The sequence below is a fragment of the Plasmodium knowlesi genome (assembly GCF_000006355.2).
Source record: "Plasmodium knowlesi strain H genome assembly, chromosome: 4".
NCBI classification, from domain to species: Eukaryota; Apicomplexa; class Aconoidasida; order Haemosporida; family Plasmodiidae; genus Plasmodium; species Plasmodium knowlesi.
Genome location: NC_011905.2, coordinates 286,373 through 291,215, shown reverse-complemented (window position 1 = coordinate 291,215; position 4,843 = coordinate 286,373).

Below are 4,843 nucleotides of genomic sequence, written 5' to 3'. Positions count from 1 at the left end.
GGTCCGGTCCGCGAACACAAAAAAAAAAAAAAAAAAAAAAAAAGCACGGTGGATGATGAAATATATTACAGTTGCAAAAGGTCGCAAAATACAAAGGAGAAGCACACACTTATCCGACAAAAGGAAAAATTGTGTGTACATACGTGTTGGCACAAACAACTTTATCGAAGTACACATACACTTTACACCAAAAATGTATACAAAATAACGGGAATATGCGAAAATGGTTGGATTCAGTGTTTCGGGTTAAAGGTAAAGTTGGTTACGGGTTAAGCTGAAGGTTATTTCCGGGTTAAAGATAAGGTAGGTTCCGGGTTAAAAATATGGTTGGTTCCGGGTTAAGGGTAAAAATGGGTTCCGGGTTAAAAGTAAAGTGGGTTCCGGTTTAAGGATAAGGTAAGTTCCGGTTTAAGGATAAGGTAAGTTCCGTTTTAAAAATAAGGTAGGTTCAGGATTTAGGGTAAAGTAGGATACGGGTTAAGGATAAGGTAGGTTCCGGGTTAGAAATAAGGCAGGTTCCCGGTTAAGGTAAGAGTGGGTTCCCGGTTAAGGTAAAAGTGGGTTCCGGGTTAAGGATAAGGTAGGCTCCGGGTTAAGCATAAGGTAGGTTCCGGGTTAAGGATAAAAGTGGGTTCCGGGTTAAGGATAAAAGTGGGTTCCGGGTTAAGGATAAGGTAAGTTCCGGGTTAAAAGTAAAGTGGGTTCCGGGTTAAGGATAAAAGTGGGTTCCGGTTTAAGGATAAGGTAAGTTCCGGGTTAAGGATAAAAGTTGGTTCTCGGTTAAGGATAAAAGTGGGTTCCGGATTAAGGATAAGGTAAGTTCCGGGTTAAGGATAAAAGTGGGTTCCGGGTTAAGGGTAAAAGTGGGTTCCGGGTTAAAGGTAAAAGTGGGTTCCGGGTTAAAGGTAAAAGTGGGTTCCGGGTTAAGGATAAGGTAGGTTCCGGATTAAAGGTAAAAGTGGGTTCCAGGTTAAAGGTAAAAGTTGATTCCGGGTTAAGGGTAAAAGTTGGTTCCGGGTTAAAGGTAAAAGTGGGTTCCGGGTTAAGGGTAAAAGTGGGTTCCGGGTTAAGCATAAAAGTGGGTTCCGGGTTAAGGATAAAAGTTGGTTCTCGGTTAAGGATAAAAGTGGGTTCCGGATTAAGGATAAGGTAAGTTCCGGGTTAAGGGGTAAAATGGGTTCCGGGTTAAGGGTAAAGTAGGTTCCGGGTTAAGGGTAAAGTAGGTTCCAGGTTAAGGGGTAAAATGGGTTCCGGGTTAAGGGTAAAGTAGGTTCCGGGTTAAGGGTAAAAGTAGGTTCCGGGTTAAGGGTAAAAGTGGGTTCCGGGTTAAGGATAAAAGTTGGTTACGGGTTAAGGGTAAAAGTAGGTTCCGGGTTAAAGATAAGGTGGGTTCCGGGTTAAGGGTAAGGTGGGTTCCGGGTTAAGGATGACGTATGTTCCGGGTTAAGGGTAAAAGTGGGTTCCGGTTTAAGGATAAGGTAAGTTCCGGTTTAAGGATAAGGTAAGTTCCGGTTTTAAAAATAAGGTAGGTTCAGGATTTAGGGTAAAGTAGGATACGGGTTAAGGATAAGATGGGTTTCGGGTTAAGGATAAGATGGGTTTCGGGTTAAGGATAAAAGTGGGTTCCGGGTTAAGGATAAAGTGGGTTCTGGGTTAAGGATAAGGTAGGCTCCGGGTTAAGCATAAGGTAGGTTGCGGGTTAAAAATAAGGTAGGTTGCGGGTTAAAAATAAGGTAGGTTCCGGTTTAAGAGTAATGTACGTTCCGGGTTAAAAGTAAAGTGGGTTCCGGGTTAAGGATAAAAGTGGGTTCCGGTTTAAGGATAAGGTAAGTTCCGGGTTAAGGATAAAAGTTGGTTCTCGGTTAAGGATAAAAGTGGGTTCCGGGATAAGGGTAAAAGTTAGTTCCGGGTTAAGGATAAAAGTGGGTTCCGGGTTAAGGGTAAAAGTGGGTTCCGGGTTAAAGGTAAAAGTGGGTTCCGGGTTAAAGGTAAAAGTGGGTTCCGGGTTAAGGATAAGGTAGGTTCCGAATTAAAGGTAAAAGTGGGTTCCAGGTTAAAGGTAAAAGTTGATTCCGGGTTAAGGGTAAAAGTTGGTTCCGGGTTAAAGGTAAAAGTGGGTTCCGGTTTAAGAGTAATGTACGTTCCGGGTTAAAAGTAAAGTGGGTTCCGGGTTAAGGGTAAAAGTGGGTTCCGGGTTAAGCATAAAGTGGGTTCCGGGTTAAGGATAAAGTTGGTTCTCGGTTAAGGATAAAAGTGGGTTCCGGATTAAGGATAAGGTAAGTTCCGGGTTAAGGGGTAAAATGGGTTCCGGGTTAAGGGTAAAGTAGGTTCCGGGTTAAGGGTAAAGTAGGTTCCAGGTTAAGGGGTAAAATGGGTTCCGGGTTAAGGGTAAAGTAGGTTCCGGGTTAAGGGTAAAAGTAGGTTCCGGGTTAAAGATAAGGTGGGTTCCGGGTTAAGGGTAAGGTGGGTTCCGGGTTAAGGATGACGTATGTTCCGGGTTAAGGGTAAAAGTGGGTTCCGGGTTAAAGGTAAAAATAGGTTCCGGGTTAAAGGTAAAAGTAGGTTCCGGGTTAAAGGTAAAAGTAGGTTCCGGGTTAAGCATAAAGTAGGTTCCGGGTTAAGGATAAGATGGGTTTCGGGTTAAGGATAAGATGGGTTTCGGGTTAAGGATAAAAGTGGGTTCCGGGTTAAGGATAAAGTGGGTTCTGGGTTAAGGATAAAAGTGGGTTCTGGGTTAAAAATAAGGTAGGTTGCGGGTTAAAAATAAGGTAGGTTGCGGGTTAAAAATAAGGTAGGTTCCGGTTTAAGAGTAATGTACGTTCCGGTTTAAGGGTAAAAGTTGGTTCCGGTTTAAGGGTAAAAGTTGGTTCCGGGTTAAGGGTAAAAGTGGGTTTCGGGATAAGGGTAAAAGTGGGTTCCGGGATAAGGGTAAAAGTGGGTTCCGGGATAAGGGTAAAAGTTAGTTCCGGGTTAAGGATAAGGTAGCTTCTGGGCTAAGGATAAGACGGGTTTCAGGTTAAGGGTAAAAGTTCGTTACGGGTGAAGGATAAGGTAGGTTCCGGGTTAAGGATAAGGTAGGTTCCGGGTTAAGGATAAGGTAGATTCAGGGTTAAGGATAAGGTAGGTTCCGGGTTAAAAATAAGGTAGGTTCCGGGTTAAGGATAAAAGTGGGTTCAGGGTTTAGGATAAAAATGGGTTCAGGGTTTAGGATAAAAATGGGTTCTGTGTTAAGGATAAAAGTGGGTTCAGGTTTTAGGATAAAAGTGGGTTCCGAGTTAAGGTGAATGTAGGATCAAGGTTTAGGTATATGGTGATAGTAGGATCAAGGTTTAGGGTGAAAATGAATGTATGATTAGGGTTTAGGGTTAAGGTGAAAGTATGATTAGTGTTTAGGGTTAAGGTGAAATTATGATGAGGTTTTAGGGTTAAGGTGAAAGTATGATCAGGATTTAAGTTTAATGTTTGTAAAGTATAGGTTTAGGGTTCAGGGTTTAGATGTTTAGGGTTTTAGTCTTGCACGAATCTTCTGTAAGTGAAGAATGTACAGGTGTATCTAAGGATGGATGAAAATGGAGAAAACTACGAAAAGTAGAATGAATATATAGATGAGGAAAACGTGATTTGTGGGGAATTAAAATAAACATAAAGGAGGACGAACAAACGGGAGGAAAACATAAGGGAAGGAATGAAAAAGAAAGAAGAAATGTGAGAGTAGGAATAACAGGAAAAGGAAATGAAAAGAGTAAATGGAAGAAAAGAAATGCAATTGGAAAAAATGCTTGATGGAGGAGAGTTGCATACATTTATTTTTTTTTCTCTCCTTTCTTTTTTGTTTTTTTTTTTTTTTCTTCTATTTCTTATTTTCTCTTTTTTTCTTTTTCATTTTCTATTCCCCTTAATTTATTATTATTTTTTTCTATTTATATATTTTTTATTATTTTTATTTCCTTGTAAAAGGGGGGGGGAAATATATGTTTTATTTCCTTATGTTGGAATGTTTTAATTAGAATGGGAAATGAATTGTATAATAGTTGGAAATGTGGGAGATGTTCTTCTTTTTTTGAGAATGAACTGTTTTATTTTTAGAATGTGGTGGATGTTCTTTTTTTTTTCTTTCTTTCTTTTATTTATTTCCTTTTTTTATTTTTTTTTTTTATCTTTAAACCTACTCTTTCTAATAAAGATATTTATTTCTAATAAAGATATTCTTTCTAATAAAGATATTTATTTCTAATAAAGATATTCTTTCTAATAAAGATATTCTTTCTAATAAAGATATTCTTTCTAATAAAGATATTTATTTCTAATAAAGATATTTATTTCTAATAAAGATATTCTTTCTAATAAAGATATTCTTTCTAATAAAGTTATTTATTTCTAATAAAGTTATTTATTTCTAATAAAGATATTTATTTCTAATGAAGATATTCTTTCTAATAAAGATATTCTTTCTAATAAAGATATTCTTTCTAATAAAGATATTCTTTCTAATAAAGATATTCTTTCTAATAAAGATATTCTTTCTAATAAAGATATTTATTTCTAATAAAGATATTCTTTCTAATAAAGATATTTATTTCTAATAAAGATATTCTTTCTAATAAAGATATTTATTTCTAATAAAGATATTCTTTCTAATAAAGATATTCTTTCTAATAAAGATATTTATTTCTAATAAAGATATTCTTTCTAATAAAGATATTTATTTCTAATAAAGATATTCTTCCTAATATAAATTTATATAGCGAAGGACAAATAGAATATTCACATGTTAAATTGAAGCAAAACAAACCAAATATACAGTATATAAAATAAAAACCAACACTGTGGAGAAAAAAAGAAA